Here is a 14,523-nt window from a genome sequence, read left to right as displayed (position 1 = left end):
AGATTAGGGTTCAAATACTAAGGGACTGATTTGAACTGTTTCAGCATAGTTACCTTGTCAGCAATAGCAGGGAACACCTAAGCGCCTGCCACGGTAGCAGTAAACGTCACACGTCAGCCAACTCAGCAAGGGAGATGACGGAAGGACGAGCGTGAATAACTCGATTATCTTTCGAAGATTGTTTTGATTAACTTTATCTTTCGGGAACAAAAATAGAGATCGAAGTATCTTTTAGAGATGATTTTGACTATTAACTCTATTGCATTATTATATCTTCCGGAATTTACTATTTTCCATTGTTTTCTTTTAACCACTCTATAACTTTAACCTGCGATTCTACATGTACTTGAGGATCTATCTGAGATTGAATATGGAGTTGCACACAGCTATATGATTCAACTCTTATGTACTCTTCATTCCTATTTCTCCATACTGGATTTAAATCCGCGCACTAAATTAATATTATTAACTTTTTATATATAATTTTTTAGATAATTTACCATGATAGATGATTTTTTATTTTATAATTAATCAATGTAACTCTTAAAATAAAGTATTGTAAATTATATTTTTTTGCACAGTCACGTGAAAAATAATTCCTGCAATATTACAGAATAATAATTAAAAATCAATAATTAAAGTTCGTCGTATGTAATATTTTGTAGTTATTTTCTTAGTATCGTTGTATTTGATTATTTTGTACATATAACACTAAACAAACTTACAAATCAAATATGAATATTGGTTTGTTTCTTTAATGATATACTCTGTGGTGTAATTTTGATGTTATGCTAAAATTAAAAGTGATTGGAGAGATTTTTAACAACTCATGTGCGAAATTATGAGATCAATTAAGTAATAGTGGTAAGAGTGTTGTTGATAATAATATAATAAGGAGACTATAATTATATGTAATTTAAATATTTTTAATTAAAAATTATTATTATTATTATTATTTTAATAGCATTTAACTATTATTTTATAATTAAAATGTTTAATGATAAGTAGTAAATTTAATTAATTAAGAGTATTGACTAAGGATTTTTTTTAAAATATCAGAGTGTTTTTTTTTTTTATAATTTACACATATTTAACATAGATGATATGGATCAATAATAAGAAATATTTTTTTTTATGATTGCCACTTATTTAAAATAGTTGATATGAAAAGCAACTATATGGCATGAGTTTATTTTATAATAATTTAGTATTAATTTTTATATAATAATTAATAAAAATAGATAGATAAATTGTAAGATTGATTTATTTGAATTAGCATCATAACAAGAAGAACAAGTTGTAAGATTGATTTATTTAATGCGAGTAGGATGATCACACTTATTTTACCTTTCGGATTATATTTTATACGCTATAATTATAATATAGAAAAGTATAGGTAGACAATGAGAATATTAAATAGAGGAATGCTAGGAGGCCAGCAATTTTGGTGTTTTGTAACTATCAATTGGCCATTAATAGTGTTTTTAATGGTGTGAGATTACATCTAATGGTGGGAGATCACTCATCTTTGTTTTGATGGTTAAGTGTTGGCCAGAAAACACAAAAGTTGCTGGCCCCCTAGACTTTTTCTATTAAATAATGTGACCAATAGATATATTGGATATTCAATTCAATAGGTATGCAGATGATTATGTTCATTATTTTTAATTAGATGGTTATTTCTTTTGATTCAATTTACTCATGTACAGTTAATAATGACTCGATGTTCAATTCACTAGGTGTGCAGATGATTATTCTTATATTAAGATTTAAGAGGTAATTTAGAAGTGGAATAATTTTTTTACTTTATTAGATCAATTCTAGAGCCCATTATTTATAAAAGTCATTGTCTACCTAGCAAAATCCTTATAGTATATCTATTTATATGTATAAAGGAAAAGTATGAGGAACCAATGGAATATTTGTACAATGTGTACAATGGAGATTTAGGGAATATTAGAAATATAAACATTAGTGTTACCTTTTCCCATCAGCTGACGCTTTTGGGATGAGTGGTATCATGACATAGCTTATATAAGATGCCGAAGGCTGTTGCGGAGAAACTTGTTTCATTACAAAGGAGATTCTTGTGGGGAAAGGAGGATGGGGGGAATGGCATGGCTTTGGTTAGATGGGAAGTGGTCAAAGCCCCGAAGAGGCTAGGCGGGCTAGGAGTCGGTGATGCGATGCTCCGCAATACTGCCCTGCTATTTAAGTGGTGGTGGAGGTTCTATAAAGAGGAGTGTCCGTTGTGGAAGAAAGTGGTTTGCTCTTGTAATAATCTCTCCCCTAACCAGCTGTTATCAATCTAAGATTTACCTACTAGAGGGGGGCCATGGAAGGACATTTGTCAGATACAGTTTAAGGAGAAATCTATAAGAGATAAGATGATAACTGGCTTGGCAATGGAGGTTGGTGATGGCAGAAGGACTCACTTTTGGGAAGATGTCTGGTTAAGTTGCGGTTCTCTAAAGGATAGGTTCCCAAGGCTATTCTCGATTTCAAACCAAAAAGGTTTTGTCATAGGGGTTTGTGGGTTCTGGGATGGGTTTGAGTGGATTTGGAACTTCCAATGGAAGCGTGAGCTATTCCAATGGGAGTTGGAACTTCTGAATCAATTACATGAAACATTGAGGCCGGTTAAACTAGCCTCTGACAGAGAGGATAGAATTGTCTGAAAATTTAACAGGCAAGGTGTATTTTCTACTAACTCCTTTGTGCAGGTACTACAGGTGGAGACGCTTCCGGAGGACGTAACAAGCTATAGCTTTACTAAGACTGTTTGGAAAGGTTTAGCCCCTCCAAGAGTTGAGTTATTTATATGGTTTGTATTGATAGGTAGAGTGAATACAAAAGAAAGACTGGGTCGACTCGGCATTATTAATAAGGGTGATAATGTGTGTGTGTTATATAATAAGGATGTTGAATATGTCTACCACCTGTTTCTTGGTTGTGATTTTACATGGCAGGTATGGTGCGCTTGTGTCATGGCCTGAACCCAGCCATGACTGGCGCTCAAGGGACACGTCCTTCAGCAAGCTAAACGACCAAATTTTTAGAAAAATGGACAGAATCTCCTCTGTTTCTAGGACCTTACCCACATAAATATTAACTCCCTGTATCAACAATAAACATCCATTTCCAAAGACAACAACAACATGCTCTAATCATATCCACAACCAAATATACCCAGAACACGCATCATATATATATATATATATATAGTTGATAACTAGAGTATATAGTTAAAACCATAAGTCTTACATCACCAAATCATAATTACTACCTAAACAGTTCAAGATTCAAAATAACATAACCCACACGAGGATCCTGTCTGTGACATATGGAGCATTGACATAATCAAAATTTTGAGCAAAGGTCCCATTACATAATTACTTAGCCCTTGGAAAGAAGAAGGGCTCACCAAAATGACTAAGATCTACTAAGGGGCAGGTGGAATGGAACCTGGAATGACTCCTGTATCTGAAAAATATGGGAATATAATAGGGTGAGTTTTGCAACTCAGTGAGCAAACATTACATCTATAACCCACACGAGACAGTACAGAGTTTACCTTGAAGATTATATTTCCTTTCAGAGATGAGAAATTTATAATAATTAATTATGCAAACAGATAAATAAGTAGTTAAGCGGATGAACTGAAATGGGAGTTCTCATTCCAGAAGTCAAATCAAATCAAATATTACACACCTAGGGCGGCTCCACCTCTAAGGGTAGCCCTTTCCTCTAGTGTGCCCGTACGGTATAACAGATCCAACGTGTGGCCTACACGTTGGGCTAGCAACGCCCCTGCTAGCTGAGATCTGAGTTAGATGCATCTAAGTTAACGTCATAACCGCCGTTAACTACGATTTTCTAGTCAGAGTCTCCCAAACCAATCCAAACCAAATCATTTATAACAAATCTCTAATGCTTATAACGTACTACTAAATTCCATAGCAAACCAATATATATAAGATTGCATACTAAAATTTAATTAAAATTTAATAAAGTCAATTAAGAAAACATGTATACTTTACAAAATATATAAATATCGTCTCGTGTGTATTTTTGTAAAATTGTAAATTTCACAAATCAATATTTATTTCAAAAATTCAAAAATCACAATAACAAAATATTTTCAAACTCCAAAATTGATGATTCAACAAAAATATTGATAATAATATATTTAAAAACAATTATAGATATAATATCCATTCACAACTTGATTCCAAAGAACCAGAAGCAACTCTGAGCGCGTCAACGAGCTACCAAATGATGTCCAATAACTCTACAACTCTAGAAATATGACAATAATAATATTTGTGAGCTACTAATATTGTCAATTAATATAATCTTACTCAATTTGATAGGAGCCCCAAATTTCCTAACCCTAATAACCCTAATTTCGGATTTTGCTATGCCCACAAGTATAGGGATGCTAAAAATTTGAGATATAGCTAATTATTGAGTCAAAGAGTTACCTTTAAGCCTTAATAATTCTCGGAACTCAAAGTTGAATGCTTCCTTCACTCATTAAGTTGAAATCACATGATTTAGAGTTGTACTAAATGAAATTTAGATGAATGAAGTTAGAGTAGAAAAGAAGAAGGAAGTGTGATGAAGAAGAGTGAGATTAATAATAGTGTATGATTGAAATAAGAAAATATAAGAATATGGAAGAGATTATGAAGATAGGAGGGATGAGGAAGGAGAGAGATAAGATTGAGAAAGGGAGGGGAAGGGCTTCGGGAGCCTTCCTGACGGAAATAAGGGGAATTAAAGTGGGTCACGTGCTTTTCACGTGCCCCTCCTCCCTTTGTTTTTTTTTTCTTTCTTTCTTTCGGTTACTACATTCTCTCCCCCTTAATAAAATTCGGTCCCCGAATTTTTTCAAATTCATATACGGTGATAAGTGTGATAGTTACCTTCAGACCCAAACAAATATGGATATTTGTCGCGCATAGCGTCCTCCACTTCCCAAGTTGCTTCTTCTACCGAATGATTCTTCCAAACAACTTTCACAGATGCTATCTCTTTAGAACGTAGTCTCTTTACTTGGCGATCAACTATAGCCACTGGTTCCTCTTCAATTGATAAATCCTCCTTTAGCTCTATGGCTTGTGGTGCAAGCACATGAGATGGGTCGGGAAGGTATTTGCGCAACATTGATATGTGAAAGACTGGATGAATCATCGACAACTCAGGCGGCAATGCCAAGCGATAAGCAACTGCACCTATTCGTTCCAAAATCTCAAATGGACCAATGTAACGAGGATTAAGCTTGCCTCTTTTCCCAAACCTCATCACTCCTTTCATAGGCGACACTCGAAGAAATACCTGATCACCCACTGAAAACTCTAAGTTACACCTTCTATTATCAACATAAGCCTTTTGCCTGCTTTGAGCTGCTAATAAACGTTCTCTTATTATGCGAACATTTTCAACTGCATCTTGTACCAAATTTGGCCCCAAAAGCTTAACCTCACCAACTTCAAACCACCCAATAGGTGACCTGCATCTTCTCCCATAAAGAGCCTCAAACGGTGCCATTTGAATGCTGGCTTGATAACTATTATTATAAGAGAACTCGATCAAAGGTAGATAGTTGTCCCAATTTTCACCAAAATCTAGAACACAACACCTTAACATGTCTTCCAATGTCTGGATCGTCCTCTCTGATTGTCCATCGGTTTGAGGGTGAAAAGCTGTGCTAAGATCCAGACGAGTTCCTAACGCTTTTTGAAAAGATTTCCAAAAATGAGAGGTAAACTGGAGCCCGCGATCTGAAATAATGGACACTGGAATTCCATGTAGTTTAACTATCTCATCAACATAAAGTTGAGCATATCGAGCTGCACTGAAAGTTGTTTTCACCGGAAGAAAATGAGCTGACTTCGTCATTCTATCGACAATTACCCGAATTGAATCAAAACCTTTAAAACTATGAGGTAAACCTGTTACAAAATCCATCGTAATCTTTTCCCACTTCCATTCAGGTATCTCAATTTGTTGCAATAACCCAGCAGGTCTTTGATGTTCAGCTTTAACCTGTTGGCAGGTTAAGCAATGAGAAACAAAAACTCCTATGTCTTTCTTCATGCCTTCCCACCAAAACAATTGTTTCAAATCTTGATACATCTTATTGGAGCCTGGATGAACGGTATACTTAGAATTGTGAGCCTCCTCCAAAATAGCTTTCTTCAAGTCATGGTTATCTGGCACACATAAGCGTTGACCACAATGCAAAACATCTTGATCAAGAGAAAAGTTTGAGTTCCTCCCATTTCGAACATCTTCTATAAGCTTCCTTAGTTTCAGGTCATCATGTTGTGCAGCCTTGATCTGTTCTATTAGGAAAGATTAGGCTCGAACATGTGCTAAGAAAACTCCTGATTCTCCAAGGTCAAATTGAATTCCACCAGCCTCCAATTGATGGACTTCTTCAACAATTGGTCTCCTTGCAAGAGTGATATGGGCCAAGCTACCCATAGATTTTCTACTGAGGGCATCTGCTACAACATTTGCCTTTCCAGGATGATACAAAATAGTACAATCGTAATCTTTTAAAAACTCCATCCATCTCCGTTGCCTCAAATTTAAATCTTTCTGTTGGAATATATACTTCAAACTCTTGTGATCCGTATAGATCTCACAGGTCTCACCATAAAGGTAGTGTCTCCAAATCTTTAAAGCAAAGACGACCGCTGCCATCTCCAGGTCATGAGTTGGATAATTCTGCCCATGCTTCTTGAGTTGTCGCGAGGCATAGGCAATAACGCGGCCATGCTGCATTAATACACAACCAAGTCTTATTCGAGATGCATCGCAAAAGACTGAGAATCCCCCAGACCCAGAGGGTAAAATAAGAACTGGTGCTGAGGTTAGACAAGCCTTAAGTGTCTGGAAAATTTCCTCACAAGCTTTTGACCATTGAAACTTCATATTCTTCTGAGTTAACTTGGTTAATGGTGCCGAAATTCTCGAGAAGTCCTTGATGAATCGCCGATAGTAGCCGGCCAACCCTAGAAAGCTACGAATTTCTGTCACTGTAGTAGGCCTTGGCCACTTCTGAACGGCTTCAACCTTCTTTGGATCCACCATGATTCCATCTTTTGATACCACATGCCCCAAAAATGTCACTTGATCAAGCCAAAACTCACATTTAGAAAACTTAGCATAAAGCTTGTGATCCCTTAAGGTTTGTAACACAATCCTCAAATGATACTCATGCTCCGTAGCACTTTTCGAATACACCAAGATATCATCGATGAAAACGATAACAAAGCGATCTAAGAAAGGTTTGAAGACTCGATTCATTAAGTCCATGAAAGCTGCAGGCGCATCCGTCAGACCAAAGGACATTACTAAGAACTTATAGTGCCCATAGCGAGTACGAAAAGCAGTTTTTGGAATGTCTTCCTCTTTTATCTTCAATTGATGGTACCCTGAGCGCAAGTTGATCTTTGAGAAACAGGTAGCTCCTTGAAGTTGATCAAACAAGTCATCAATCCTTGGCAATGGATACTTGTTGTGAACAGTTATCTTATTGAGTTGACGATAATCCACACATAGTCGCATCGTTCCATCTTTCTTCTTTACGAATAGAACAGGAGCTCCCCACGGAGAAGTGCTAGGACGAATGAATCCTTTCTCTAGCATATCTTCCAATTGAACTTTTAATTCTCGTAACTCAGTTGGAGCCATACGATAGGGAGGAATGGACACAGGTTGGACTCCCGGAGCCAATTCTATGGAAAACTCAACTTCACGGTCAGGCGGCATCCCCGGTAGCTCATCAGGGAACACGTCAGGGAATTCTCTAACAATATGGACCTGATCAAGACTAGGCACTTCGGCATCAACATCTCTAACAACTGCCAGAAATCCTTGGTTTCCCTTATCCATCAGTTGCATAGCACTCATAGATGAGATGATGCTAGCTAAAGTGGGACAGCCATCACCCTTAAAAACAAAAGGTGAGATACCCGGTATGTCAAACTTCACGGTTTTGGAGTAACAGCCCACATCAGCATGACAAGCTGCTAACCAATCCATGCCTAGGATGACATCAATATCTTCCATTGGTTCTAAAAGGATCAAATCAGCTAATGTTTCAACCGTATTAATTCTAACAACACAAGACCGAAACATGACTCGAACTACCGTGGAGACTCCAAGTGGAGTGCCAACATGAAATGGGTGGGATAACAGTTCAGGTTGTTTATCGAAACGAGATGCAAGATGTGGAGATACATATGAATAGTGAGAACCCGTATCAAATAACACTCGAGCATCTAAAGAACAAACTTGTAAAGTACCTGCCACCACAGCATTAGAAGCTTGAGCATCTTGACGTGTTAAAGCATACACACGTGTCTGACCTCTTCCTCTTTGGCTCCCTCCTCTGTTATAAGTCTAACCCCTGCCACCAGCTCCTCTGCCACTAGGACTAGAAGAATTTCCAATAGACATAGCTGAAGATGATGGCATTGATGTGGTAGGACGTGCAATACCTGGAGTAAAGCCTCCTCTAGGATTTGGACAATCCCTCCTAAGATGACCAGATTGACCACAACCAAAACATGCACCAGTAGCCTTAAAACATATACCGAAATGGTAAATCCCACACTGCTGATAGTAAGATTTAGTTGGTCTTGTCTGATTAGAACCATGTCCGCTAGATTGAGGGGTGCCTCCAACAAAAGGTCTTGGACTTGAAACACTCATAGGAACAGATCCAGAAGAAGCAACCCCACCAAAAGATGTTTGAGGACGAGCTCGATAACCCGAATAACCTTGCTGATTAGTCTGACCATGATGAGACTGAAATCCTCCTGAACTAGATCCACCAGAAAATTGTCCCTTCATCTTGGGCTTCTTACCAACATCCTTAAAAGCATTTCTCTCCGCTATCCCAGCTTCAATTCCATAAGCAGAGTTTAGGACATCCTTAAAAGACATGCGTCCAACTTCAGGCATAAGGGTAGTGAACATAGGTTCTGCCAATCCACGAACGAAACGACGAACCTTCATCTCTTCTGAATTCACTAAGTACGGAGCACTCTTAGAAAGTCTAGTAAACTCCTTAGCATACTCAGTCACTGTCATATTCTCTTGCCTTAATCTTTCAAAGGCAATTGCATCTTCTGCTTGCTTGTTAGCTGGATAAAATCGAGCGAGAAACTCTTCAGTGAACTCTTCCCAAGAAGGAGGAGGAAGTTCAGCTGCTTCTTTGCTCTCAAGAAGAGACTCATACCAATATCTTGTTGAACCACGCAAGTTGTAGGATACTAACTCAACTGTCCATTCCTTGGTGCACTTGAGAGCTTGAATAGCTTTCTTTGCATCCTCTAGATATTGTTGTGGATCTTCATCCAATGAATCTCCATTGAAAGTGGACGAATTTAACTTCAAATACTTTTCAATTGGCGGCTCTTGATCCCCGAACAATTGATGAACTCTATGAGGCTGCGGATTTGGCATATTAGGAATTCCTGCTCTGCCCCTATTTTGATTTGTTAGAACATGTAATACCGCATTAAGGGTTTGATTCATTCCCCTTAATTCAGCTGCTAAGTCCGGTTGAGTCTCTCTTACTACGGGGTTCTCTTGAACTCTCTCGCGGGGTATCTCTCCTTCGCGCCTATCAGCTATTCTTTGGCTCCTTGGCCTTTGTCGAAGTGCTCCAAGTAGCAGAGAAGTTGCCCTATTGGATTCAGCAGTATCAGGAGCACCAACAGCTCCACCACGTCTTTTCTTAGATGGCATCTTCCACCTATCGAGTAAGGAAAGCGATTGAATCACCAACGACATATGTATATGAAGTTCAAAGAGAATAGGACAGACAAAAAGAATCATGAGAACAAAGGATTGATGACAACTTCCTATAGGCCTCTAGTAACATCACACTTTGTGAAAATGGGCCGGCTTCCATTTGCACAATTGTGATCTTACTAAAGAACACTTGCTCCATATTACACAGGAAAACCTAAGGCTCTGATACCACTTTGTCATGGCCCGAACCCAGCCATGACTGGTGCTCAAGGGACACGTCCCTCAGCAAGCCAAACGACCAAATTTTCAGAAAAATGGACAGAATCTCCTCTGTTTCTAGGACCTTACCCACATAAATATTAACTCCCTGTATCAACAATAAACATCCATTTCCAAAGACAACAACAACATGCTCTAATCATATCCACAACCAAATATACCCAGAATACGCATCATATATATATATATATATATATATATATATATATATATATATATATATATATATATATATATATATATATATATATATATATATATATATATATCAAGTTGATAACTAGAGTATATAGTTAAAACCATAAGTCTTACATCACCAAATCATAATTACTACCTAAACAGTTCAAGATTCAAAATAACATAACCCACACGAGGATCCTGCCTGTGACATATGGAGCATTGACATAATCTAAATTTTGAGCAAAGGTCCCATTACATAATTACTTAGCCCTTGGAAAGAAGAAGGGCTCACCAAAATGACTAAGATCTACTGAGGGGCAGGTGGAATGGAACCTGGAATGACTCATGTATCTGAAAAACATGGGAATATAATAGGGTGAGTTTTGCAACTCAGTGAGCAAACATTACATCTATAACCCACACGAGACAATACAGAATTTACCTTGAAGATTATATTTCCTTTCAGAGATGAGAAATTTATAATAATTATTTATGCAAACAGATAAATAAGTAGTTAAGCGGATGAACTGAAATGGGAGTTCTCATTCCAGAAGTCAAATCAAATCAAATATTACACACCTAGGGCGGCTCCACCTCTAAGGGTAGCCCTTTCCTCTAGTGTGCCCGTACGGTATAACAGATCCAACGTGTGGCCTACACGTTGGGCTAGCAACGCCCCTGCTAGCTGAGGTCTGAGTTAGATGCATCTAAGTTAACGTCATAACCGCCGTTAACTACGGTTTTCTAGTCAGAGTCTCCCAAACCAATCCAAACCAAATCATTTATAACAAATCTCTAATGCTTATAACGTACTACTAAATTCCATAGCAAACCAATATATATAAGATTGCATACTAAAATTTAATTAAAATTTAATAAAGTCAATTAAGAAAACATGTATACTTTACAAAATATATAAATATCGTCTCGTGTGTATTTTTGTAAAATTGTAAATTTCACAAATCAATATTTATTTCAAAAATTCAAAAATCACAATAACAAAATATTTTCAAACTCCAAAATTGATGATTCAACAAAAATATTGATAATAATATATTTAAAAACAATTATAGATATAATATCCATTCACAACTTGATTCCAAAGAACCAGAAGCAACTCTGAGCGCGTCAACGAGCTACCAAATGATGTCCAATAACTCTACAACTCTAGAAATATGACAATAATAATATTTGTGAGCTACTAATGTTGTCAATTAACATAATCTTACTCAATTTGATAGGAGCCCCAAATTTTCTAACCCTAATAACCCTAATTTCGGATTTTTCTATGCCCACAAGTATAGGGATGCTAAAAATTTGAGATATAGCTAATTATTGAGTCAAAGAGTTACCTTTAAGCCTCAATAATTCTCGGAACTCAAAGTTGAATGCTTCCTTCACTCATTAAGTTGAAATCACATGATTTAGAGTTGTACTAAATGAAATTTAGATGAATGAAGTTAGAGTAGAAAAGAAGAAGGAAGTGTGATGAAGAAAGGTGAGATTAATAATAGTGTATGATTGAAATAAGAAAATATAAGAATATGGAAGAGATTAGGAAGATAGGAGGGATGAGGAAGGAGAGAGATGAGATTGAGAAAGGGAGGGGAAGGGCTTCGGGAGCCTTCCTGACGGAAATAAGGGGAATTAAAGTGGGTCACGTGCTTTTCACGTGCCCCTCCTCCCTTTGTTTTTTTTTTTCTTTCTTTCTTTTGATTACTACAGCTTGGCTATTAGAATTTGGCAAAAAATGGTCCGTTCCGGGTACTTTAAAGGAACACTTTCAAAGCTGGACTGGTGTCACGAGGAAGGAGGAAAGTAAGAAGTGGTTTACAAGCTTCTTCGCGGTAATTTGGAACGTCTGGTTGGAAAGGAATAGGATATTATTTCAGAATACAGGAAAACGTGCTGAAGACATCATCAACATGACTATGCTTAGCTACAAGGAGTGGAGGAGCGACAATCCCTTTTGTTGTTGATGGCAATGCCGGAGATGACATAGGGATACGCATTTGCTTGAAAATTTTAGGTGGTTACTATAAATATTTATGTTGGTTTATACCTCTAATGCTCCACATTTGTGTTGAGCTCTTTTTGTTCCAAAAAAAAAAGAGCAAAATTAAGTATGAATTTTCAAGTGAAACATTGAAAAGAACCATGGCGTAGCAATCAATACACAGGTAAATAATGAGTTCCTGGGATGCATAATGCATTAAGTGAAAAACAACCAACAATTTTGTTAATCATTAAATTCCAGATTTGAATATAGTACATCAAACCTTTCATTTTCAGAGGATGAAATGTATCAAGAATTCATAATACATATATTATTGACTTTGACCCAAAATAAAAAAGAAAAGAAAATGAAAGTGAAAGAAAAGTGGTTCAAACACAACAATCTCTGGGTCTTAATCCCGTAGAAATAGGAATTACCCTCTCTGATTATGAGCTCATGTCCATCCTTCATTTCCATATCTTTTAGTCTCATACACAATGCTTCAGAAGATAGCTAAATATGCACTTGTCTTAGAGCAACCAAAGGCCACAAATTATTTGGGAATCATCTAAGCATTACTAATCACTCGAAAATATTTGCTAACAAAAAAATTTTAGCCAAAATCAGCCAGAACTTGTCTTATTTAGCATTCATTAATTGCCAAAAAATGTTTGTTGTAGTAATTAATAAATGCTAAATAAGGTAAGTTCTGACTGTTTTTTTTATCTCTCTAGCATTACCGCCAATCGTTACAAAAAATTTGCGCTAAAACAATCCTTCAAAAGTATTGCCAAAACATGTGAAAAGCCATGCCTTTGACCTAATGTAACACTTTTTGGGTTGTCTATATAGTCTGTAGCTTCGATCTGAGGCTGACATTTTGTTGCATCAAAGGGCGTTCTTTTTGTGGCAAGCCTGGAAATGGGTTGCCTTCAGTAAACTAACGAACCTTGTAAACTAATGTCAACATGATCACCAACTTACATATAGAATAATCTAGATTTGTCCAAATTCTTTGGTCACGAAGTTTCTGCAGCAATTTTTTAACAATTCATAAAATTGTTCACATCATCTTAGTTAAATGTCAAATTCCCAGCAATTTTCAACAATTCATAAACAATAGATTAAAAATTCTTCAAAAAGGTCATAAGAAATCTTGGCCGAAAAGTCATAACAAAGAACTAAATAAAATGATTATGATACTTGATAGATATGGCTGCGCTTCAAGTTCAATCCCAAACAAACTGACTATTTATGCCATATAGCCTCCATAAGATTGGTTGAAGACACCTACAAACTATTGAATCTAACCTATTTTACCTCAAGCAAGGACTATGAATACAACAAAAATAATAAAAAGCATGGCTGAGAGATTCAATTGTGTAACAACAATTTGAAAATTGGTTTATTTACCTAAAACCAAAACCAGCAACATAATTCAACTGTGTAACTAATAATGTTGTGATTATATTAGAGAAAAGCTCAAGCACTAGCAGAATTTATTGTTTTTTATCAACATTTTTAGCCTTTAGGCCAATCTTTTTATTCTAGCAATCCAACGATATACTTTTAGCCTACATTTTAAACATTGTTAGTTAACTGTGGGTCAAAAATAATAAAGTCTGCTGACCCTCTAACATTCTTCATTATATTAATATAAGTCTTGGATCAAAACTTGCTAACAAATTTGCATGGAGATTGAAGGGCTTCAATGGATAAGCCAATATGTATTGATAAAATTTTCAAAAGGGCAAACATAACATACGCAGCTAAGGAAAGTTCCTTCTCCAAATTATATGGTCACTTGCATTATATTATATATACTTATATCCTAAAGACAGCAGTAACTATCTAGGGGTGTTCGCGGTGCGGTTTGGTTCGGTTATTTAAGAAAAAGCCATCCGATCCGATCGTTTATTAAAACTGCAGTTCGATTTTGTTCAGTTTTTTTCCAAGACCATCCAAACCAAACTAAACCAAGTAAAATCGGTTCGGTTTGGTTCGGTTTGTTCGTGTTTTTAATTAATTCAGACAAAAACAATGAACAATATGAGCACATAGCTCATCATAAATTCACAATGATAAAAAATTAAAAAAAAAAGAATCATATAAAACATATAAAAAAGGATAGGAGTGGATGCAACTTCTATAAAACAAGGAACAATCATAACAAATAATATTTATAAAAAAAACTAGATTAGTGAAAAAAAATGATTCAATCAATCATTTTGTTGGTGATCTTATATTTGCAGATTTGTTTGGAGGAGCATTACATGTCCACCACTCCATCA

This window comes from Arachis ipaensis, chromosome B3 (genome assembly GCF_059453495.1).
Source record: "Arachis ipaensis isolate K30076 ecotype BB chromosome B3, ASM5945349v1, whole genome shotgun sequence".
Taxonomy (NCBI): Eukaryota; Viridiplantae; Streptophyta; class Magnoliopsida; order Fabales; family Fabaceae; genus Arachis; species Arachis ipaensis.
The sequence above is the reverse complement of the archived record's forward strand: the minus strand, read 5'-3'. Positions refer to the sequence as shown.